The sequence below is a fragment of the Phyllobates terribilis genome, unplaced genomic scaffold (assembly GCF_046119375.1).
Source record: "Phyllobates terribilis strain yellow unplaced genomic scaffold, ASM4611937v1 Scaffold_51__1_contigs__length_9155689, whole genome shotgun sequence".
Taxonomy (NCBI): Eukaryota; Metazoa; Chordata; class Amphibia; order Anura; family Dendrobatidae; genus Phyllobates; species Phyllobates terribilis.
This window is the reverse complement of record NW_027362811.1, coordinates 6,031,389-6,058,274: the sequence shown is the minus strand read 5'-3', so window position 1 is coordinate 6,058,274 and position 26,886 is coordinate 6,031,389. Positions and strand designations below refer to the sequence as shown.

Here is a 26,886-nt window from a genome sequence, read left to right as displayed (position 1 = left end):
CACCTCGTACACGCGCGGCTCGGCTCCATACACCTCGTACACGCGCGGCTCCGCTCCGTAAACGCTCGGCTCTGCTCCGTACACCTCGTACACACGCGGCTCCGCTCCGTACACCTCGCACACGCACGGCTCCGCTCCGTACGCCTCGTACACGCGCGGCTCCGCTCCATATGCCTCGTACATACGCAGCTCGGCTCCGTACACCTTGTACACGCGCAGCTCCGCTCCGTACACCTCGTACACGCGCGGCTCCGCTCCGTACACCTCGTACACGCGCGGCTCCGCTCCGTACACCTCGTACACGCGCGGCTCCGCTCCGTACACCTCGTACACGCGCGGCTCCGCTCCGTACACCTCGTACACGCGCGGCTCCGCTCCGTACACCTCGTACACACGCGGTTCCGCTCCGTACGCCTCGCACACACGCGGCTCCGCTCCGTACGCCTCGTACACGCGCGGCTCCGCTCCGTACGCCTCGTACACGCGCGGCTCCGCTTCGTACACGCGCGGTTCCTCTCCGTACACCTCGTACACACGCGCCTCCGCTCCGTACACCTCGTATACACGTGGCTCCGCTCCGTACACCTCGTACACACGCGGCTCTGCTCCGTACACCTCGTACACGCGCGGCTTCGCTCCGTACGCCTCGTACACGCGCGCCTCCGCTCCGTACACCTCGTATACACGCAGCTCCGCTCCGTACACCTCGTACACACGCGGCTCCGCTCCGTACACCTCGTACACACGCGGCTCCGCTCCGTACACCTCATACACGCGCGGCTCCACTATGTACACCTCGTACACGCGCGGCTCTGCTCCGTACACCTCGTACACTCGCGGCTCTGCTCCGTACACCTCGTACACGCGCGGCTCTGCTCCGTACACCTCGTACACGCGCGGCTCCGCACACCTCGTACACACGCGGCTCCGCACACCTCGTACACACGCGGCTCTGCTACATCCACACTGTAAACCCCTCCTGACCCCACACATAAACTTCAGCTCATCCAGCACCATGACAACCAGCACAGCAGAGTCCTGCATCCACTGAGGCCCCTGATCATGTGACCCCTGACTCCTCCCCTCCTGTGACCTCATCACAGGTCCTGTGCACACAACAGCCATATATGTGGTGGCGGCTCTGCAGGTGGAGGTATGTGGAAACCCCATTACTGGGGCAGGGGGCATTAACCCCTTCAGCACAGAGGCTCTTTGGGGGTCTTGTGTTGCCCCTTTATGAGAATCATAAGGTTTCTGTTCTGTTTCCTGTAATAGATACATATGACCCAACTATGGAGACAGGAAGGGAGGAAACGTATTGTTCTCAGAGTACAGGACCCCCACAGTGTAATGCCCCCATTATGCCCCTTATACAGTATGTATGATGCCCCCACACAGTGTAATGCCCCCATTATGCCACTTATGCAGGATGTATGATGCCCCCACAGTGTAATGCCCCCATAGTACCGCCATCCCCCCACACAGTACAATCAGAGGCATTACTAGGGTCTGATGGGACCCGTTGCGAGATTTCGACCTCCCCCCATCCTGATATATACAATGGGTTCGGAAAGTATTCAGACCCCTTTACATTTTTCACTCTTTGTTTCATTGCAGCCATTTGGTAAATTCTAAAAAGTTCATTTTTTTCTCATTAAAGTACACTCTGCACCCCATCTTGACTAAAAAAAAACAGAAATGTAGAAATTTTTGCAAATTTATTAAAAAGAAAAACTTAAATATCACATGGTCATAAGTATTCAGACCCTTTGTTCAGACACTCATATTTAAGTCACATGCTGTCCATTCCTTGTGATCCTCCTTGAGATGGTTCTACTCCTTCATTGGAGTCCAGCTGTGTTTAATTAAACTGATAGGACTTGATTTGGCAAGGCACACCTTTGACCTCACAGCTCACAGTGCATGTCAGACCTAATGAGAATCATGAACTCAAAGGAACTGCCCAAGGAGCTCAGAGACAGAATTGTGGCAAGGCACAGATCTGGCCAAGGTTACAAAAGAATTTCTGCATTACTCAAGGTTCCTAAGTGCACAGTGGCCTCCATAATCCTTAAATGGAAGAAGTTTGAGACCACCAGAAATCTTCCAAGACCTGGCCGTCCAGCAAAACTGAGCAATCGTGGTAGAAGAGCCTTGGTGAGAGAAGTAAAGAAGAAACTCAAGATCACTGTGGCTGAGCTCCAGAAATGCAGTAGGGAGATAGGAGAAAGTTCCACAAAGTCATCTATCACTGCAGCCCTCCACCAGTCGGGCCTTTATGGCAGAGTGGCCCGACGGAAGACTCTCCTCAGTGCAAGACATATGAAAGACTGCATAGAGTTTGCTCAAAAACACATGAAGGACTCCCAGACTGTGAGAAATAAGATTCTCTGGTCTGATGAGATGAAGATACAACTTTTTGGTGATAATTCTAAGTGGTATGTGTGGAGAAAACCAGGCACTGCTCATCACCTGCCCAATACAATCCCAACAGTGAAACATGGTGGTGGCAGCATCATGCTATGGGGGTGTTTTTCAGCTGCAGGGACAGGACGACTGGTTGCAATTGAAGGAAACATGAATGCGGACAAGTACAGAGATATCCTGGATGAAAACCTCTTCCAAAGTGCTCTGGATCTCTGACTTGGCCGTAGGTTCACCTTCCAACAAGACAATGACCCTAAGCACACAGCTAAATTAACAAAGGAGTGGCTTCAGAACAGCTCTGTGACCATTCTTGATTGGCCCAGCCAGAGCCCTAACCTAAACCCAATTGAGCATCTCTGGAGAAACCTGAAAATGGCTGTCCACCAATGTTCACCATCCAACCTGATGGAACTGGAGAGGATCTGCAAGGAAGAATGGCAGAGGATCCCCAAATCCAGGTGTGAAAAACTTGTTGCATCATTCCCAGGAAGACTCATGGCTGTACTAGCTCAAAAGGGGTCTTCTCCTCAATACTGAGCATAGGGGCTGAATGCTGAATACTGAATAATGTGATATTTCAGTTTTTCTTTTTAAACAAATTTGCAAAAATTTCTACATTTCTGTTTTTTTTCAGTGAAGAAGTGAAGTGACTTTTTAGAATTTACCAAATGGCTGCAATGAAACAAAGAGTGAAAAATGTACTGTTATACCAATTAAATATGTGAATAGAGTTGATATAGACCCAGTCTGCGTACGGGCACTCTGACCTCTTTATGTACCAGATTAGATGTATGTTATGAAAAATAAAATAACAATGATGTTGAAAAAAAAAAGAGTGAAAAATGTAAAGGGGTCTGAATACTTCCCGTACCCACTGTATATGTATGTCCTTTATCCTGGGCCTCAACCTAGTATATGTCCCCCGTTCTGCCTCTGTTCTTTAGTGTATGGAAAAAAATAAACTATTACACTCACCAGGGGCGAACATAGAAGTGATGAGGCCCCATAACAGAAGTATAATGCACTCCCCTTAATCCTCCATACAGTATAATGCACAGCCCATAGTCATCCATGTAGTATAATGCACAGCCCATAATCTGTACATGTAGTATAATGCACAGCCCATAGCTGTACATGTAGTATAATGCACAGCCCTTAGTCCGTAGATGTAGTACAACCCCTGGCAAAAAATATGGAATCACCGGGCTCGGAGGATGTTCATTCAGTTGTTGAAAAAAAGCAGATCACAGACATGGCACAAAACTAAAGTCATTTCGAATGGCAACTTTATGGCTTTAAGAAACACTAAAAGAAATCAAGAAAAAAAATGTGGTACTCAGTAAGGGTAATTTCTTTCCGACCAAGCAGAGGGAAAAAATTATGGAATCACTCAATTCTGAGGAAAAAATTATGAAATCATGAAAAACAAAACACAAAAGAACACTCCAATACATCACTAGTATTTTGTTGCACCACCTCTGGCTTTAATAACAGCTTGCAGTCTCTGAGGCATGGACTTAATGAGTGACAAACAGTACTCTTCATCAATCTGGCTCCAACTTTCTCTGATTGCTGTTGCCAGATCAGCTTTGCAGGTTGTAGCCTTGTCATGGACTATTTTCTTCAACTTCCACAAAAGATTTTCAATTGGATTGAGATCCGGACAATTTGCAGGCCATGACATTGACCTTATGTGTCTTGTTTCAAGGAATGTTTTCACCGTTTTTGCTCTATGGCAGGATGTATTATCATCTTGAAAAATGATGTCATCATCCCCAAACATCCTTTCAATTGATGGGGTAAGAAAACTGTCCAAAATATCAATGTAAACTTGGGCATTTATTGAAGATGTAATGACAGCCATCTCCCCAGTGCCTTTACCTGACATGCAGCCCCATATCATCAATGACTGTGGAAATTTGCATGTTCTCTTCATGCAGTCATCTTTATAAATCTCATTGGAACGGCACCAAACAAAAGTTCCAGCATCATCACCTTCCCAATGCAGATTCGCGATTCATCACTGAATATGACTTTCATCCAGTCATTCACAGTCCACGATTGCTCTTCCTTAGCCCATTGTAACCTTGTTTTTTTCTGTTTAGGTGTTAATGATGGCTTTTGTTTTGCTTTTCTGTATGTAAATCCCCTTTCCTTTAGGCTGTTTCTTACAGTTCTGTCACAAACATTGACTCCAGTTTCCTCCCATTCGTTCCTCATTTGTTTTGTTGAGCATTTCCTGTTTTGGAGACATATTGCTTTAAGTTTCTGGTCTTGATGCTTTGATGTCTTCCTTGGTCTACCAGTATGTTTGCCTTTAACAACCTTCCCATGTTTGTATTTGGTCCAGATTTTAGACACAGCTGACTGTGAACAACCAACATCTTTTGCAACATTGCATGATGATTTACCTTCTTTTAAGAGTTTGATAATCCTCTCCTTTGTTTCAATTGACATCTCTCGTGTTGGTGCCATGATTCATGTCAGTCCACTTGGTGCTACAGCTCTCCAAGGTGTGATCACTCCTTTTTAGATGCAGACTAACAAGCAGATCTAATTTAGTATAATCTCTTTTTTATTGAAATAAGAAAAGACATAAACATACAAAATTAACATCAGTAGAAGCCAGTGCTCAGTCTCGACGGTCAGAAAATTGTATATTCACATATTTACTATTTTTCTTATAAGACTGAAGCACCTTTATCCAGCAGTATAAGCTTACTTTTATCTGTTCCAGCAATGGAACCAAGAACATATATCAAATATCAACAGTACAAAAACGGAAGAAAAAAAAAAAAAAGTGGGGAGGGGAGAGCAGGAGAAGAAGTAATAAGAAAGTGAAAATAGGAAAGGAGAGAAGGGTTTAATGAATGGGAACGGGGCAGGGGAGTCTGAGCTAAGGTTCCATTTTAATTTCACTAATCATCTCCAGCACCAATCCGGATCCAATTCGCCTATTCATCAGTCTTTACCCAAATAGCCCGTGGAACTCCGACGAGTCTTGGAACAAGATCCAAACACTCCAGATCTTCATGAATTTATCCGCACAATCATTGAAATCAGCAGAAAGCTGCTTCATTCAGCAGATATAAGCCATTTCATTGTACCACTCTGAGATTGGGGGAATTTGAGGTGACTTCCAATAACGTGGAATCACTGCACGAGCTGCTGTTAAACAAAATCTTAAGATATCTTTTTTTTGGGATCTAATCGATGAAGGCAGGATGGAAAGTAGGGCTATCTCAGAGCAATTCTCAACCCTATTTTCAGTAATTAGGTTATAGTTGGAGAATGTTTTTTCCCACAGAGGTTTGATCTGACTACATTCCCACCAAATGTGGAGCATAGATCCCTTTTCCACTCCACATCACCAACACATGTCTGAAGTTGCCGGAAATATGGAGTGGAGTTTCACAGGATACTGATACCATCTTGCCATAATTTTGAAATTTTTCTCCTGCGCATAATTTGTACCTGACATTTTGTGTGTAAACAAGAAACCTTTATCCCAGTCTGACGAGGGTATGATATGTCCCAATTCCTGTTCCCACTTATGTTGAAAATTAAGCTTTCCTGAGATATTTACCCCTATCAGACAATTATAAAGCATGGATATTACATGGTTGGGAGGAGATTCCTGCAAAAACAGTCTCTCAAAGGAAGATGGTGTACACTGGAATAGGGGTGCTGCCCCCCTAGACGATAAAAACGATTGTAACTGTAGATATTCCAACCACTGGAGTTTTCTAGACGGATACCTATCTCGTATTGTATTGAATGACGGAAATCATTTTCGAATATCTGCAGAAGGCGAACATCCTCCCTAGCTCTCCATCCCATGAAAGAATCCCTCAAATATCCAGGAGGGAAGGAGGGATTGGAGAATAATGGCATAAGAGGGCTGATTGTACTAGAGGAAAAGTGTTTTTTCATAATTGCATGCCAAATTTTGATTGTACCCCTAGTCAATTCAGATAAACCTCCAATTGAGGAAACATCTGAGGCGAAGAGCCAGGGAAGGTGCTTCAAAGGAACAACTACTCCCTCCTGCTCAACAGTGACCCATTGCTTTGTCAAAGAATTATAGTGCCAGTCTAGAAGGCGACCCAAAGCAGAGGCTTGAAAGTATGTTTTAAAATTCGGAAATCCAGCTCCACCAGCTGCTTTAGGGCGGTTTAAAGTCTGCATACTTATCCTAGGTCTACCTTTACCCCACACAAACCTAGTTAATACTGTACGTAATCTGCTGAAAAAGCTGCATGGGGGAGAGATAGGGACAGTTTGAAAAATGTATAAAAAACGGGGAAGTATATCCATTTTTATGGCATTCATTTTGCCAAACCAGGACATTCTCAGTTTACTGTAATTTAGTAAATCTTTACATGTACGGTCCAAGAGAGACTGGTAGTTTAGCGCATACATTTTTGACAAATCAGAAGAAACGAGCACTCCCAAGTATTTTATCGCCTCCGATTTCCACTTAAAAGGGAAGTTGTCCATTACCTGTTTAACCTCTCTCTGTGGCAATGACACGTTTAATGCCTCCAATTTTGAGTAATTAACTTTGAAATTACTCAGGAACCCAAATCTGTCAAACTCCTTCATTAAGGAAGGAAGAGATGTCTGAGGTTGAGATACATAGAGGAGGAGATCATCTGCATATAATGCTGTCTTATAAGTCCTTGTACCTATTTTAACCCCTTGAATACTACTATTTTTCCTTATAGCGTTGGCCAGGTGTTCCATCACTATCATGTACAGAAGGGTGGACAGAGGGCACCCCTGTCTAGTCCCATTTTGTATCTTAAAGGGTGAGGACAGGGTTCCATTAACCCTAACTCTGGCAGTAGGACCTGAATACAAGGAGAAAATCAACTGTAAAAATCGTGGTCCAATGCCTATTTGGCTTAGTGCTTCCTTCATAAATTGCCAATGAACCCTATCAAAGGCCTTCTCTGCATCAACAGATAAAAGGCCCATAGGTACGGAGTTGCTTTTAGCTTTGGAGATTAGCAACATGGTCTTAATGGTGTTATCTCTTGCCTCTCGGCCCTGAATAAATCCCACTTGATCTGTGTTTATAAGGGAGGGTAACAATGGGGCCAGTCTTTCTGCTAGAATTTTGGAGAGTATTTTAATGTCTACGTTTATTAATGATATGGGTCTATAATTAGCCGTATTTGTAAGATCTTTACCCTGTTTAGGAAGGATACTAATATGAGCTTCCACTGATTGGGGGACGAAACACGTCTTATCATTTAGTGAGTTAAATATTTTATGCATAATAGGGGATAGTTGAGTTTTAAGGGACTTATAGAATGCTGGGGTAAATCCGTCTGGGCCAGGACTTTTACCAGATGGTGTAGATTGAATAGCAAGATTGACCTCCTCCTCCGTGATGTCTTTTTCCAGTTCCCCAGAGACCTGGCTATCTAAAGATGGTAAAGAAGTATCCTGTATATACTCTTTAATTCGGGCAGTTAGGTCACAGGGAGAGAGATCAGAATATTGCCCTTTATATAACTTCTCATAGTATGAGCGAAATATCTCGATAATTTCTGTAGGGTTATGGGCATCCTACCCATTCTGTTTCTTGATATATGGAACGTATGTTGCCGCAGAACGAGGATGAAGCAATCTTGAGAGTGCCCGTCCACATTTATCCGACGATTCATAAAAAAAACTTTTAGTTTGCTCCCTGTGTCTTATATATTTTTGCTCAAGCAAGATCTTAGGATCATTCCTTTTTTTTGATAGTTCTGCAAGTGTATTAGGTGACAATGTATGTTTGTGCGATATCTCCAATATGTGTATCTGTCTCAACAGGTCATTCACCCTCTGTGTTCTTTCTTTTTTGAGTCTTGAACCATGTTTAATCAACACGCCTCTCATGACACATTTTAGAGTTTCCCATTGCAGAGGAGTTGAGGTCTGATCTGTTTTGTGAATTTGCATAAAAGAATCAATAGAATCTTTTAATTCTGTCATGCAGATACTATCCTTGAGAAGGTGATCATTCATTTTCCATGTCCACGAGCGTCGGACAGAGGAAGGAATAGATAGGGATAGAAAAATTGGAGCATGATCAGACCACAACATGTCGCCTATTGTGGCAGATGGGTTTAAAGAAAGAGCGTGATGACTCAACAGGAAGAAATCAATGCGACTATATGAACCATGCGCAGGAGAAAAATATGTGTAATCCTTACCCTGAGGATTTAAGATTCGCCAAACGTCTGTCAATCTGAGGGCGTGGATGGCCCGCTTCAGTGATCGGAGCCTTCTCGAAGGGACAACACCCCTTCCTGAGGATGAATCTAGCGCGGGATTCCATGTGAAGTTAAAGTCTCCACCTGCAATCAGAATACCTTCTGCAAATTCAGAGAGGAATGTTAAAAAGGACCTACACGTGGGGATCTGATCTTTGTTAGGGAGGTACCAATTTGCTATTGTATATATTGATTCCGCTATTTTAAGTTTTAAAAACACATATCTGCCTTGATCATCAATGAGAGAATCCATGAAAGTGTAAGCCAACGATTTGTGTATGGCTATGGATACACCCTTAGAGCGTGAATCCATATTAGTGCTGTGAAACCATCGAGAGTAATACCTATCACCAAGAACAGGCACATGCCCCATTTTAAAATGCGTCTCTTGTAACATAAGAACCTGAACTTTTTGTTTGTGCATAGAGTATAAAATTTGAGAACGTTTCTGTGGGACATTAAAGCCTCTTACATTCAATGAACCTACTTTAAAAGATGACATGATTACCAAGGGTGAGGAAGGGGGTGGGGTGAGATAGGAGACGAAAATTAAGAAAAAAGGTACAAAATATGTAGAGAGAAAAAAAAAAAAGGGGTGGGGGAAAGGGACGAGAAAGCAAAAGGGGAACAAAAATAAAATTAGAATAAAGAAAACAATCTGATGAGGGGAGATGAGTCTATTTTACACCTGCCAGCAGTGTGTAAACCCCTTGAGAGAATGGGCTTTCTACCGAGGAGCCGTCCCCCCCAAGCCCAAACAACAGGTCAAACCTTTTGTACTAAAACTTTGATATAAAGGCAGCCAAAAACTGTCATAGATTAACATCTGCTTATCACTATATTAAATCTCAAATCAATATATCACATAACCTTATGAGATAATATCTGTACCTCCCAAGAACTGAATACTATTGACATAGTACAATCAGTTTTGTCACTGATAACCAGTCACATACGTGAGGTATTCAAAATATCAACTATATTCTACGTTGAGAACATTTTAGAGGAACATAACATTCTAATGTCTTTCACCAACATTTTAGAGGAACATAACATTCTAATGTCTTTCACCAGCTTGACTAGCACTGAGGGCTAGAGAATTGACCACAGGTCCTTTTTGTGAGAGACTTTTCAATCTGGGGGATGCGGAACGTGTTTCCTATTGATCTCTCTTCTAGATTCTTCTCTGGCTTTGTTTCTTGTCACTTTTTGTGATTGAGGATTGAGATCCGACTTGGGGCCTCCTGGGAGACTTGGCCAATCCTCTGATGATATAGATACGTGGGGGATCCCCAAGCCCTTAACAAAAGCCGGGATGTCTCCAGGGCAGCGTACCACATGTAAAACCCCAGAATAGCGGACTTGTAGGCGGAAAGGGAAACCCCAAGAATATAATATGTTCTGCTGTCTCAAAACCTCTAATAGAGGTCTTAAAGTCCTCCTCTTTTGAAGTGTGTGACGTGATAGATCAGACATGAGTTGTACAGGATGATCTTGATATAGAATAGAATTCATTTTTCTGGCCTTTATTAAGATGCTTTCTTTGATTTTGTATTTATGAACCCGGCAAATCACATCTCGATGTTTTGACATGTCAGAGGGTCTGGGACCCAGGGATCTATGGGCCCTGTCTAACTCCAACTCACTCTCTAAGGGCCAACCCAGAATAGAGTTGAACAAATGGCGTAGTGTCTCATCCAATTTATGGTGTTCAATTGTCTCTGGAAGTCCTCTAATCCTAATATTATTGCGCCTTTCTCTGTTCTCAATATCGTCTATCAAATCTGTTAGGTATTCCAGTTGGTATGAGTGGGAGGACAAAGTTTGTTCATGGGATTTAACTTGTTGGGCGATGGATGCTGTGTGTGACTCAGCAGCAGACACTTTTTCTGTTAACTCTTGCATGTCCCCTCTAATGACAGCAGTTTCAGCTCTGTAGGAGGACTCCAGTCTGAACATATAGGACTCCATGGCCTCCCTGGTTGGGATAGCTCGTATTCGAGCTTTGAGATCTCTCCACACTGCCTCATGCTGAGATAAATCATCCTGTTGGCTCTCCTCTGAGCAGCCAGGAGAGGGAGAGCGTAATAATGTGGGGAAGGAGCCTCTCTCAGGGGATCTCTGGTCATCAGTGGACCATTGGGGTCTCTGTAAGTCCGGACCCGCAGCAGAGGTAAGCTCTGCCGAGTCTGAAGTGTCCTGGGGTTGGAGCACGGAGCTATCCCCCACCACGCACCTGAATCCCGGAGGCGCGAAACCAGGGTCCGCCATCTTGGATTGGGGGAAGTCCTCCGTAGCTGCGACGGTGAGGCCTCCCGTGTTCTCCCACGCCTGAGAGTCCTCCGCCGACGAAGGTATCGCCCGGTCTGTTGATCTTGATGTGGGGGAGCGTTTACCACGTGGGCTCAGAGGCTCCGATGCAGGAGCCGAGGAGCACTGTACAGGGCCCGCCGACGCCATCTTAGATCCCGCTTGTGCAGGAGAAGCAGGTGCAGTGCTTCTCAGATAGCGTGTAATGTTGGTTGGAGAGGCCCGCTGGGTGCTCACACTGATCTGTGTTATGTTCCGTTTCTTTTTTGCTGGCATTGGCAGTATTTTGGCTCGATTTGCTGTGGTAGGCATGCCCCGGAGCTGGGCCAGGGACGGGAGCAAACAACCCTGCGACTTCACTCCTCCATAGCCAGGCCACGCCCCGAGCAGATCTAATTTGATGCAGGTGTTAGTTTTGGAAATGAAAATTTACAGAGTGATTCCATAATTTTTTCCCTCTGCTTGGTTGGAAAAAAATTACCCTTACTGAGTACAACATTTTTTTTCTTGATTTCTTTTAGTGTTTCTTAAAGCCATAGAGTTGCCATTTGAAATGACTTTAATGTTGTTGAAAAAAAGCTGATCACAGACATGGCACAAATCTAAACAACTGAATGAACATCCTCCGAGCCCGGTGATTCCATAATTTTTGCCAGGGGTTGTATAATTCACAGCCCATAGTCCATACATGCAGTATAATGCACAGCCCATAGTCCGTACATGTAGTATAATGCACAGCCCATAGTCCATAAATGTAGCATAATGCACAGCCCATGGTCCGTACAAGTAGCATAATACACAGCCCATGGTTCGTACATGCAGTATAATGCACAGCCCATAGTCCGTACATATTGTATAATGCACAGCCCACAGTCATCCATGTAGTATAATGCACAGCCCATACTCATACATGTAGTATAATGCACAGCCCACACTCTTACATGTAGTATAATGCACAGCCCATAGTCCGTACATGTAGTATAATGCACAGCCCACACTCTTACATGTAGTAGTATGGCCAAGGGCACCGTGTACTCGCTGATTTAAAGAAAACAAAACATTGTACTCACCTTCCCTCTGCTCCCTCGCAGCTCGGTGTCTTTTTTCTGGAGCTGCCGCTGACTTCAGCTGCAAGCGACAGGAGAGCATGATGTTACTTCCATGCGTCCCTAATGACGTACATGCCGATGTCAGCTGCTGGCCTCTGATTGGTCAGCAGCGTGTATTGTGGCACTTCAGCTGAATGTCAGTCCAAGAACACACATCCAGCTGAAGTAGGGGTCGGTCGCAGGAGCCACTGCCGTCATTAAGCCTCTCACTATAATGCTTTCATAGTGACTCTATTTCCCCACACTGTATAATGTTCTCACAGTACCGCCATCTTCCCACATACTGTATAATGTTTTCACAGTACCGCCATCCCCCCACATACAGTATAATGTTCCCACAGTACCGCCATCCCCCCACATACAGTATAATGTTCTCACAGTTCTGCAATCTTCCCACATACAGTATAATGTTGTCACAGTCCCACCATCTCCCCACATACAGTATAATGTTCCCACAGTGCCGCCATCCCCAATTTTATTTTATGTTTTAACACTTGGTTTTCTTTTTTTGGTGTTTTTCATGTGATATATGGAAGCCTACAGGAAAATGCTAAAGGAAACATAATATCCAGGAAAAAACCACTGTACATGGAGACATTAGCATCAAATAACTGTCTTGTTCTTACACACACGCTCTTATAAATGAGATCTAACGTGATAAAAGATTACAACCTGGGAAAGACGGGAAACATTCATACAGACGGTCGGTGATGATGTAGTCAGTGATGGACTCTGGCCAAATTTGTTTCTAGAGCCGTATTAGAAGATGAAGATGTCGTCCTCATCATGAAGTTGTTATTTCTCATGTCATGTGTAATGTATATGACGAGAATTAGCGTTATGGAAGATGAGTCTATAAGAAACGTATTCAGCTGCAGACTCCGAGGAAGAAACTGCTTGTTGTCTGGGGCCTAAAATATATAGATTTTATTAGTACGTCAGGGACAAAAGCAGAATGTTGTAAAATAATAAAAATACCATTGCTGCTTGGGTTTCTGGGTGATTCTTACTGAAGCAGTGGCCAACTTAGCCAGTGATTGGAAGTATGGAGGAGATGTCTAAGTCAGCAATTCAACTTATGTTCCAGTCCATAAAAACTAGAGAACACAACATCTACACATTCTATCTCCTGATATATTTCCCGTATTGTCTCCAGTAATTGTATTATTACACAGAATTCTTTATGATGTTATATCGGCTCATCATCTTCTCATTCAGGTCTCTACAATATCAGATCCTCTCAGTGAAGATCTTCTATATAAGAGAATTTTTCTGAATCACCTATCAAGGATGGATATGGATAGAGACAAGATGGCGGAGCGGATAATGCACCTCACCCTAGAGATCCTCTTCCGGCTTACTGGAGAGGTGAGAGATTCTGATGACGTCACATTACATCATTCTTATCTATGGGATGTGTCTCTCCATAACCAGGATTACACAGTAGTGAAGAAGACCTCTAGTGAATGCTGTCAGGACCCTGTGTCTGAGGGATGGGGAAGACCCCTGAGCCCAATCACGGAGCTTCCACCTCACCACCTGATACATGAGGACATCAATGACCAGAAGATCCTAGAACTCACCTACAAGATGATTGAGCTGCTGACTGGAGAGGTGACACTGCTGGGAATGCTGGGACATTATACAGTAATGCTATGGAGGGATCGGGGGATGACGGTATCATTGTATGTGTCAGGTTCCTATAAGGTGTCAGGATGTCGCCGTCTATTTCTCCATGGAGGAGTGGGAGTATTTAGAAGGACAGAAATATCTGTACAAGGACATCATGATGGAGGTTCCCCAGCCCCTCACATCACCAGGTAATAGGACTAAATACACACGGCCTATAATTATCTGTATGTAAAGAATGAATTCAGTCCCTGTATTTGTTTCCTCCAGATCTATCCAGTAAGAGGACAACACCAGAGAGATGTCCCCGTCCTCTTCTTCCACAGGACTGTAAACAAGAAGATCCCAATGTTCCTCAGGATCATCAGGTAGATGGAGAGAAGTTGTCATGAGATGTCCCCTATGATGTGTAGACGGCTGTGAAGGTCTTGTGCTCAGTCTTGTTTTATCCACCAGTATTATATATTTTATACTTGTGTAATGAGAACGGTGGAGATGACAGGATTAGAGCTGATCATAGATGGGACTTCTCCATCTGTCTGTGACTTTTATAATATTTGTTTCAGGGTGAAGATCTGACCCATATTAATACTACAGAGACATATGTGAGGGGTGATGAGCGGTGTAAAGAGGAGATTGCTACATATGACTACCCAGGTGAGTAGTAACCACTAAATGCAGAGAAGTCACAGATTCTTCTCAGTCACCGGCTGTGGCTGCTTTATCGGTGGTGTAGTCCGGCCGTATCACATTCGAGTGATCACCATTTTACCTCTAGACCACAACATTCTTCTCCACCCAAAACTGTTCAAATGAATTTGGGCATTGAAAACTCCTTTTCTAGAGAACTTGCAACCTGGGGATCCACCTACCCCCTGGGATTAGTAGACGCTGACCGTTACATTCCCAGATCTGTAAACTACAAAGCCAAATGACAGCGTATGTAGAAAGTGCTGACAAGTGAGAAAATCACTTGAAGGAAAATATTCTGATGGGCCTGTAAGAGAAAGCGGAGGGTAATGATGCTGTTGGCTTCCTAGATCCCTGATATCTTATTAGATGAATCTACCTTCTCTCCCTTCTGTGCTGCTGAATGTGCTCATATGGTCCCTACAAGACCAGGTCCAGTCTTTCTGGCCAAACTTCACTTTTATGATCGACAATATTAAATGTGCAGTGAGGGCCAAGTGTGAATTTCTGTACAAAGTTTCCCTTTATTCTGACTTTTTAATTTCTTTTAAAACTGAATAACTTCAAGCAGGATTGGGATAAAACTACATAAATAACATTACACCTGTGCCATGATATGTCTCTAAGCTGTGCGTGGCTGATGGCTGTATTATACATCTATTCACGCCTGCAGGAGATGTGGTGGCATGGCTCAAGCCCTGGTTTCATGGATTCACTCCACGTCATAAATTACATTATGTTTTCAATCCTAAAGAATTCAGATTCCTGCACAATCTCTCCTGAAATGGGGGCACTAATACTTTCTCTACTCTTATGGTCAGGACTCCTAGTGGCTCCAATGGTCCACCATAAATGAGTGCATCTCCGGTTTAGTGTTGGATTTCTCCATTCATACATACATTGGTGTTGGGGATGTAACACATATTTTTATTGTTATATTTTTTTTACATGTTCATTCTGTATGATAGTTTATTTGGCGTTGGATCGGCCTGCCTCACCTATGTGAGTCTTTAACTACCTAGTAGTTACAGTTACAGACTAAAGGTTTTTTTTACTGAAGAAGACTGTTCAGCTTGATCATTTCAGTCAGTGTTATTATCTATAGTCACAGTTTTGCCCATTACCCTTTAATCCTTCCTTATGGATCTGGACTTACGCAGATACTCCTAGGCTTGGGCCATAGTGTTACTTGCTGTTCTGTTCTGTGATATGGGAAGAAGAATAGTCCGGTAGCCATAACCAGGAGGGCAGAGAAAGTACAAAATCAGAATACGCAAAAATAGTCAGTAAACGGGCCGAGGTCACAACAGGAACCAAATACACAAGCTGGGAGCTGATCACAGAGGCCTGAACCAGAGGAGAACAAGGCTGGATCTGGCAGCTTCCGGCAATATGCTTCCAGCTTTAGTAGGGTGCGGTGCTTTCCAATTGCCAGAAGTAGGGAGCAGGTTACTTCAGCTGGACAGCACACACACCCATACCGCCAGACTGGATGGTACTACTGGTTCCATGCAAACTAATCTAAGTGGCTGGACAGAGCCTGTGCCGCCCAGAACTTTTGGTCCCGACGTCTTCTCAATCACCAGCGCCGCCTGCAGAATAAATAGGACAGCACCTGGTGACAGAAGCAGACGTCGCAGGAGCAGGTCCCAGAGGATATGGGACACACCACACCATACAAAATGTCAGAAAATCAGAGCAGTAGAAATTCCCATATATTGACTCCATTTTGAAAATTATGACCCTCAATGAATTAATCTTAAGAAGTTGTCACTACTTTGACTCCACAGTCACTTTCCGAAAATTAGCACACAGTAGATGTTTCAAAGTGAAAATTACAAATATGCCATTTTATTGCCCAACACATAGTGCCCAGATTGTGCTCCAGGAGACACACACTGTAAATTAAGTGGGTTCTTTTCACTATAGTAATGCCAAGGCACCCTGCAAGGCTCAGAAGAGAGGGGGAGATTTGACTTTGGGAGAGCGGATATTGCTGGATTGGTTTTTAGAAACAATGTTGCTTTTCAAGAGCCTTTGAGCCACTAATCATGTGAAAAACTCTGTTTTTCCACTGACAAATGATGGACCTGAGTGGGGACTTGTTTTTTGTGAGATGAGTAGAAATTTTTATTGGTATTATTTTTGCCTATATAACATTGTTTGGCTTTTTATTCCATATTTGGGAGACTGAATGAACAAACAGTTGAACATCACACTCCACTGGGTCTTGCTATGAAGTTTTCTATTACACTGTGAACTGTAATTTTCTTGGTGAATAATTCAATATTTTTTACATGAGTTGCTATTTTACAGTTTAAGTAGAAATGTTAAAAAATATATAATTCAAGAATATTTTATTCAAAAATAATAATTGGTTTTATTCTTGGCAGATGACTGTACCAGGAGATCAGACGGACAGCTGACATCTACAATTTTTAAATCAGACGATCTTGAGATCTCACAGAATACAATTGAAGTGAATGCCATTACTCCAGATTTACCATCATCCCTTCACAGCAAAGATCTTTCAACTGATCCTTTGAAACAGATCCTGTCTTCTGATTCATTACCGACTACTAAGGGAAATCAAAGTCACAAAATAAGCATTAAAAAACGAACTACTCCTAATGAAAAGAAGCCATTTTCACGTTCAGAATGTGGAAATAGTTTTCTTATACATCAAAACATTCACACAGCGGAGAAAAGATTTTTTTGTTTCAAGTGTGGGAAATGTTTTAATCAGAAATCAAATCTTGTTAATCACCAGAGAGTTCACACAAAGAAGAAGCCATTTTCTTGTTCAGAATGTGGAAAATGTTTTACAGAGAAATCAAGGTTTATCAGACATCAGAGAACTCACACAGGGGAGATGCCTTTTTCATGCTCAGAATGTGGGAAATGTTTTAACCAGAAAGCGCATCTTGATAACCACCAGAAAACCCACAAAGGAGAGAAGCCATTTACTTGTTCAGAATGTGGAAAATGTTTTACATTGAAATCAAGTTTTATCAGACATCAGAGAACTCACACAGGGGAGAAGCCTTTTTCCTGTTTTGAATGTGAGAAATGTTTTAACCAGAAATCAGATTTGGTCAATCACCAGAGAACTCACACAGGGGAGAAGCCTTTTTCCTGTTCAGAATGTGGGAAATGTTTTAACCGTAAAGCGATTCTTGATAGCCACCAGAGAACCCACACAGGGGAGAAGCCTTTTTCATGTTCAGAATGTGGGAAATGTTTTAACCAGAAATTAGATTTGGTCTATCACCAGAGAACTCACACAGGGGAGAGGCCTTTTTCCTGTTCAGAATGTGGGAAATGTTTTAACCAGAAATCAGATTTGCTTAAGCACCAGAGAACTCACACAGGGGAGAAGCCTTTTTCCTGTTCAGAATGTGGGAAATGTTTTAAACAGAAATTTGATTTGGTCAATCACCAGAGAACTCACACAGGGGAGAAGCCTTTTTCCTGTTCAGAATGTGGAAAATGTTTTAACCATAAATCAGATTTGCTTAAGCACCAGAGAATTCACACAGGGGAGAAGCCTTTTTCCTGTTCAGAATGTGGGAAATGTTTTAACCGTAAAGCAATTCTTGATAGCCACCAGAGAACTCACACAGGGGAGAAGCCTTTTTCCTGTTCAGAATGTGGAAAATGTTTTAACCAGAAATCAGGTTTGGTTAAGCACCAGAGAACTCACACAGGGGAGAAACCTTTTTCCTGTTCAGAATGTGGGAAATGTTTTAACCGTAAAGAGATTCTTGATAGCCACCAGAGAACTCACACAGGGGAGAAGCCTTTTTCATGCTCAGAATGTGGGAAATGTTTTAACCAGAAAGTGCATCTTGATAACCACCAGAAAACCCACACAGGAGAGAAGCCACTTTCTTGTTCAGAATGTGGAAAATGTTTTACATTAAAATCAAGTTTTATCAGACATCATAGAACTCACACAGGGGAGAAGCCTTTTTCCTGTTTTGAATGTGAGAAATGTTTTAACCAGAAATCAGATTTCGTCAATCACCAGAGAACTCACACAGGGGAGAAGCCTTTTTCCTGTTCAGAATGTGGTAAATGTTTTAACCGTAAAGCGATTCTTGATAGCCACCAGAGAACCCACACAGGGGAGAAGCCTTTTTCATGTTCAGAGTGTGGGAAATGTTTTAACCAGAATTCAGATTTGGTCAATCACCAGAGAACTCACACAGTGGAGAAGCCTTTTTCCTGTTCAGAATGTGGAAAATGTTTTAAACAGAAATCAGATTTGGGTAAGCACCAGAAAACTCACACAGGGGAGAAACCTTTTTCCTGTTCAGAATGTGGAAAATGTTTTAGCCAGAAATCAAATCTGGTTAAGCACCAGAGAATTCACACAGGGGAGAAGCTTTTTTCCTGTTCAGAATGTGGCAAATGTTTTAACCAGAAATCAGATGTTGTTATACACCAGAGAACCCACACAGGGGAGAAGCCTTTTTCCTGTTCAGAATGTGGAAAATGTTTTGTGAAGAAATACTCACTTCTTAGTCACCAAAGTACTCACACAGGTGAGAAGCCATTTTCATGTTCTTAATGTGGGAAATGTTTTACTCAGAAATCAACTCTTAATAAACTTCAGAGAAGTCACACAGGGGAGAAGCCTATTTAAATTCTAACCAAAAATTGTATCTTCTTAAAGAGGTTTTCCACTTCTATTGGTACAACTCCTTCTCATTCCTCATGTTTGGCCTTTTTAAAATAAAAACACTCATACGCACCTCCCGTTGTGGCGCCGTTCCATTGGTGTCACAACTCGTGTTTCTGGGGCTCACATAAGGTTATTACATCACACAATCCTGCTCCCAATCAACACCGCCTTCGTACTGTACGTATTGAAAATCAACAGGAAAGACATGGCCTGGACATAGCAATGAGAGCACTCTCTTCAGACCGTGTTCCTGGGGGAATTATAAGCAATTTCCAGCCTTAAACAGGACGTCCGATATGGGAAAGAAAGACAAGAGATCTGAGGTTAATCTGAGGTCCTCCACCTCCGTCAGCATGTCTGGTATGCAGTGTTTCTTATCGAAAGTCTTATCATCCTGCTCTGGAACCATTACTGCCTCATCTCAGCTTGGAAAAAGAAGCAGTATTAACCCTCATGATGCCAGATAGCTCAAGCCTGTAAGTCCTGCACCAACCTCTCTCTTAATGTAGGCCTCACAAGAAAACATCTCCACAAATCTCCCTGTATTCTCACCAAAGCCCACATACTGAGCAGTGCTTGCTGCACAGGGAAATATACTCCCCCAGCCACAGGGATTTTAATATGGGGAAAGCCATAATTGATTTGTATTTCATATTCCGTCTATCCCTAGTAAACAAGAGATAGAGCAATATATACAAAGGCTGAAGACCACGTACAAAACTGAAATACGTCCCCTCACTTCTAGCCTATCACAGCTTACTGACAAGGTACAGAGATAAGAGGATGATGTCGTACAAGTTGTGGCCATCAAAATGCTCAGAAACAAACACTGGATCTTCACAGCCAGCAAATAAACAGTCTCTTTAATATCATTGATGACCAAGAAAATCACAATAATATCCTGAAATCATCAATGCACAAGCGATTATGCCAACACTGTGGACATTGTTCAATTATATCCTTGGTGACCCTATTGATAAGGAGCTGGAGATCGACAGGGCACACCGTACATTAGGCAATCATGGCCCAGATCCTGAGCGTCCAAGGGACATTATCGGTCACATACATTTTTTCAATGTAAAAGAGGCCGTTGTGAGGAAAGCAGGGGATTTGGGTCCTGGTGATTTCAATGGAAAACGCATACAATTGCTCACAGATCTATCCTGAATGGCACTTGCTCAAAGAAGGGTATTGAAACCACTACTTGATACTCTCTAGGAAAATGGTCTGATGTACTCCTGTGGTACCCATTCCAGCTGCAAGTCCGAAAAAAATGGTACATTGTATACTTTGAAAGATCAAAGCGACATGAGACCATTCTGTGATGTCCTGGACATTCCCAGAATTCATATATCTGACTGGCCACCTTCTCCACCATTGCCACAGAGTTTCGGCACCTCACAGAAGGCTTTCAATGGATCAGGAATTTAATGGTGATGCACCCAGACGGGAAAGGAACCTGCCAATCATATCAGCTCCTGAAATGAATCTTCTTTTCCCTGATGAGAGAGACAGTTTGCAGATGCTTACTTATTTCTTTCAGAACATAATAAGATATATCTAAATAGAGTTTTAGGTGCCACTCTTCCACTATACAGAATGTCTCAGTTCATATCTTAGAACGCCATTTAATTTGAGTTCACATTATATTACTGTAATATCAGGCCGTATTACTTTGCTCGCTATATATTCTATGGTTCCCCCTAGTAGGAACCCTAGTACTAAAGGTTTGACTTACGCCTGTAAAGACAACCCTCAGTTAGGGACTTGCATTGGGATCTGCTTGTTTCGTAATTTCCTGGTGTTCGATATATTCATAATCTATACCTCTTGGCCACTGAGAGGTAGACATTACTATCTACCATCTATACTTCCTCTTTGCTCTTAATCTTTCTCTCCTCCTCCTTTTTTTTCATATACAACACAACTCAAAACTCGTTCATTGAATGTCAGAGGACTTAATGTTCGAGAGAAAGGAGCTCAAGTGTTTTATCATATGAATAAACAACACGTTCATTTTCTCCTTCTTCAGGAGACCCACTTTAGAGGCGATCATATACTGTAACCTGTTTACTAACAGATATTATTCATCTTGGTGTCACAGTACAAATGCTGTTTTGAAGTCTAAGGTGCAGAGTATAGGCCGACACAGATCACTGCCGCATACTATTGTAGAAACACTGTCTGACACTGAGAGGGTGTATGGGTTTAAGATCTCCATCTATTCCAACATTTTGACTTTGGCAAACTTCTGTCTCCCTAATTGTGACCTAATTAAGACATGATGTCAATACTTAAACAAACTAAAGCATTTTCTGTAGGACCTTATCATCATTGAAGGTGACTTTTATTTTGTCTATGATCCTTCTTTAGAGGCGTTCCTGGGCTGGAGTCACCAATCGAAATCACCCAAAAGCTTTGCTAAACCTGCTCCGGTCTTTTCAACTGGTCGATGTATGGAAGATACAACATCCAGATCTAAAGGATTATACGTATTATTCTCCTATACTCAATATGCATTGCCATAGAGACTTTTCATTAAATTGCCATCACTTGCTTACATGGCAACTTACATCTCTGATAGGGACTGCTATATGGTCAGATCATGCTCCTGTATATTGTTATCTGACTATACCTGACTCCACCAAGGCTTCAACTGTGGGAACTTAAATGATTATCTACTGAAAGACTCACTCTGTGTCTCAGACCTTCTTGAGACTACACTGTGTTCCAAATTATTATGCAAATAATATTTTCTCAGATTTTCCCAAATTACCTATATGAAGTGCAGTCATTGTAATTTTCCAGTCAAATAACTATTAGAGTACAATTGAAAGGTTTTTGTACAAACTGCCTATGATAACAGTATATTTTTAAAAAAAATAAAACACTCAATTGAATTTGTCAGGTTTTGGATGGTTTCTGCTTTAATTGTTTTGCATGAGGACAAAATACCCTCCCAGAGCTGTTGCTTAGATGTGAACTGCCTCCCGCCATCATAGACACTCCTTTTGATGATGCTCCAGAGGTTCTCAATGGGGTTGAGGTCAGGGGAGCATGGGGGTCACACCATAAGTTTGTCCCCTTTTATGCCCATAGCAGCCAGATATGCAGATGTGTTATGTGCAGCATGAGACGGGGCATTATCATGCATGAAAATGATCTTGCTGCGGAATGCACGGTTCTTCTTCTTGAACCATGGCAGGAAGTGCTGTTTGAGAAACTCAACATACATTATGGAGTTCATCTTTACCCCTTCAGGGATCCTAAAGGGGCCGACAATCTCTCTCCCCATGATTCCAGCCCAAAACATTACTCCACCTCCTCCTTGTTGGCGCCGTAGCCGTGTTTGCATGGGGTGTCCATCAACCAGCCATCCTCCACTCTATCCATCTGGACCATCAAGCGTTGCACAGCACTCATCGGTGAACAAAACAGTTCGATGGTCCAGATGGATGGAGTGGGCATAAAAGGGGACAAACTTATGGTGTGGCCCCCATGCTCCCCTGACCTCAACCCCATTGAGAACCTCTGGAGCATCATCAAAAGGCGTGTCTATGATGGCGGGAGGCAGTTCACATCTAAGCAACAGCTCTGGGAGGGTATTCTGTCCTCATGCAAAACAATTGAAGCAGAAACCATCCAAAACCTGACAAATTCAATGGACGAGAGAGTTCAGAAGCTCCTTTCGAACAAGCGGTCCTATGTGCAAATGTAACATCACCTAGAATAAAGTTTTGAGGTGAAAACTGTTTGATTTCAGTTTGTAATAACCTGCTAATGCTTATAATTTCAAAAATGACCATTTTTTTGTTCTTTATTAAAATGAAAAGGTTGAAAACTCTGCTGTGCATAATAATTTGGAACATGCATTTTGAGTGCAGTTTGAGTTTTTTATTTTTTAAAAATATACTGTTATCATAGGCAGTTTGTACAAAAACCTTTCAATTGTACTCTAATAGTTATTTGACTGGAAAATTACAATGACTGCAATTCATATAGGTAATTTGGGAAAATCTGAGAAAATATTTGCATAATAATTTGGAACACAGTGTATAGACTCCTTCACAAATATGAGCATGATGAAACTGCCTTACCATTTAAACCTCAGAAATACTATACTGGACCGTTTGTCCATTTTCTCACAGTAAACCAGGAATTTATATCCTTATACCCAAGGTGTCAGAGAATAATAATTGTCTCAGTCCATATAATTGTCCCTTCTTAGATATATTCTTTTTCTTTTGTTGTCCCAATAGGGAAAAAAATAAGCAGTCAGGAATATTTCAGATATTTATGTACAAATGTAAAATTACTATTCCAAAACCTTGTACTATAGAGCGATATTGGGATTTGTATCATTGTAAACCGGTTGTCGTATTGTTACTGGTTTTTCTTTCTTTTTATTGTTTTTCTCACAATGTATAAGAAAAACAAAATGTTGGTAATTCTTTGTTTTGTTCAATAAAAACGGTCTGATTGGAAAAAGAAAAGGAGCGAAGATCATTAATAGATGAAACGTGTATAAAATACCAAGATCACATGTGAAGATACTCGTATGAATTCACAGATAAATGTGGCCGCTCATTGACAAGGAGGTTACATCCACACATGCAAAGGACATACGTATCCAGAATAAAGGGGGCACCCGGCTATAGATTCATAACCCCACTGACATAGCTGAAGCATTTCGTTGCTGTTATAGCTCACTATATAATACTAGATGGTGGCCCGATTCTAACGCATCGGGTATTCTAGAATATGTATGCGGCCGACCGGGTGCAATCAGCAGAGCGGCATTTAAATTTGGCGCCAATATTGGTGATTGGTCCCGGCCACGACCAATCAGCGAACCGTGTAAGTGAGGACTGGTGAGCGTGTTTAAATTTGGCGCCAAAATGGCTGATTGGTCGTGGCCCGCCAGCCGCGACCAATCAGCAGAGCGGTGTTTAAATTTGGCGCCAATATCGCTGATTGGTCGAGGCCGGCGGCCGCGACCAATCAGCGAACCGTATTAGTGAGGACCGAGGAGCGGCGCTGCCTGTGCGGGTACTTCCGCTGCGAGCAGCCGAGAGATGACCGGCTGCTCGCAGCTGAAGTATCCCAACCGGCGGCGCCGCTCCCCAGTCCTCCCTTCACACTTGCCATCGGGAGATCAGCGGCCCTAGCCGCTGATCTCCCGACGGTAGCTGCATGGAAGTCAGCGGCGCCGCCGGTCGGGGTACTTCTGCTGCTAGCGCCGGTCATCTCCCTTCTCCATCGCCGCTGACCTCCGTGCAGCAGATGAGCCGCTAACGGCCGCCATCTTTTTTCTGAAATCTCGTGTCGCTGATTGGCCGCGGCCGGACCAATCAGCAACGCGGGATTTCCTGGACAGAAGGACAGACAGACGGGATAAGACGATTATATATATTAGATTTGCCACCTAATAGTCTTGAAACAAAAATTGACAAATATATTATGGACACTGCCCTACTTTCCTTACAGACCCCCGAGCAGGAGGTACTAGACAAAGCTTTCATTGAGCAACAGATATGAGAGGCCATTAAATCATTCCCTATTGGGAAGAGCCCTGGGCCAGGTGGATTCAATAATATATTTTATAAGATGTTTGCACCTCTGTTATTACCATTTTTAGCAAAAGTGTTCAATAATATCTCAGAAGACTCCCCCTTTGCCCCCCAATCACTTGAGGCTCATATAACGGTTATATCAAAGCCTGGAAAAGAACCAAATACCTGCCCTTATATTTATCCAATATCATTAATTAATGTAAATTAATGTACACGTCAAAATATTCTCTAAAATAATTGCAACACGGCTCTCCCACTATCTACCCTCAATTGTTAGCAACGATCAGGTTGGCTTCGTTAAGGCTAGAGAAGCTCATGATAATACAAATAAAACATTGTTAATTTCCCATGCAAAAAGCCAGGGGAACCCAATGTGCCAAGTTTCTGTTGACGCCATTAAAGCATTCGACACAGTGCATTGGACTTTCTTGAAGAGAGCCCTACCACAAACTGGGTTGGGTTATTTCTTGTTATCTAAAATTCTATTGTTATACACTGACCCTAAAGTGATAGTTGGGGTAAACGGCCTTCTATCTTTCTATCGGACACATTTTGTATTAAAAATGGGACGAGGCAAGGTTGTCCCTTATGTTCCTCTGATGGAACATTTAGTGGTAGCATTACATACAAATCCAGATATTAGTGGAGTTACTATAGGCTCACATCACTATAAACTAGCTCTATATTCAGATGACCTGTTTCTCTATGTTTCAAACCCAATTATCTCATTTTCCTCTATGATAAAGGATGGCTGGCTGTAGAGGACATCACTTTATATCAGGGACTGTGGGGGACATTATACTGGGATCTGTGGGGGACATTATACTGGGAGCTGTGGGGGACATTATACTGGGAGCTGTGGGGGACATTATACCTGTGCTGTGGGAGACATTATACTGGGAGCTGTGGGAGACATTATACTGGGAGCTGTGGGGGACATTATACCTGTGCTGTGGGATACAGTTTGGAGAGAGCAGTATGAGGGCATAGTGTGAAAAGAGACACAGAATGGATATTGAGAGAGGGCAGTGTGAAATGGCACAATATGGAGAGAGGTTAGCATGGTGGGGGGCAGTGTGGAGATATAGAGAGTGTAAGGGAAAACTAGAGAGGAGACAGCCATGGTATAGTTGATTACTTACTACATGTTCTCTAAATCTCATGTGTCTTATTGTTAAGAATGAGGAGCAAAAATGAATTGCTGTTTAATCATAAATGAATGATATTAAACTAACATTGGAGCCATATAAATCTAACACAGAACATGGAGAATTTATAAGTAAAACGCAATAAACGATCACAAAATTGGAAGACAGCATTATGTCTATGAAGAAAAATAAATTCCAACGCGATAATAATGACTATACACCTAACCAGGTGTATGAATGGGGTAGATGGAGTGGAACACTACACCCCCCCAAATCAATATTAATACCCCATTCATACCACAAATCTGCCTCCAAATCCCATGTTCCAGCTCCTCTGAATTTGATTCCTCTGACAATACTTTCCAGGACTCTGACTCCAACGATTCCTATCATAACCCTTCTTAGGCCGCAGTCACACTCGCGTCTTATTTTAATGCAGGAGTCAGATGAGTGTCACGCTATTTTTCTTTCAATTGCTCTGCGAGTGTAGTGTGATTGTGCCGTCTTTTTCACATATGAGCGTATGCGATGCGAATGGCATCCGTCTGCCTTGTAATTTTCATCATGTATTTTCACTAAGATGCCTAAGAAATCCTTGTGTAGAACCCTATAAAAAGCCTCGTTTCCATGTCCCACACTGTGAGCACATATATCATCTTGGGATATTCCCCCATAATACCACTGTAGCCTGGTTTTGAAGTATTTTTTGGCAACAACATCACACTCAACCTGATACAGAGCGTATCCTTTCCCACTGGGTCTTATCTTGGCGCTATGGCGAGCCCTACCCAACTGTAGCTGATCCGAGGAGGCGGCGTCCATACTGGATCCATCCACTTCTGACAAAAAGGGCCGCAAAAGGTAAGTTTAGTAGACTGTATTATGAGCTACGCTTGCATCCTCAAAAGTTTTATGACTATTGTCAGATGAGCGTATCTACATTCAACCATCTTTTGGAGGTGCTAAGGTCAGGAATATCATACCAGAATACCTCCATGCGGAGAAGTATTTATTCTTATGACACTAAGGTATTTTTGTTGTAAT

The 26,886-nt window shown here is 42.7% G+C and overlaps 1 pseudogene; it reads left to right on the top strand.

Annotated features, from left to right (window-relative positions):
* The window catches only part of LOC141191708 (uncharacterized), a 76,383-nt pseudogene extending 54,746 nt beyond the window's left edge, over positions 1-21,637 (top strand).
* The last annotated feature ends 5,249 nt before the right edge of the window (positions 21,638-26,886 follow it).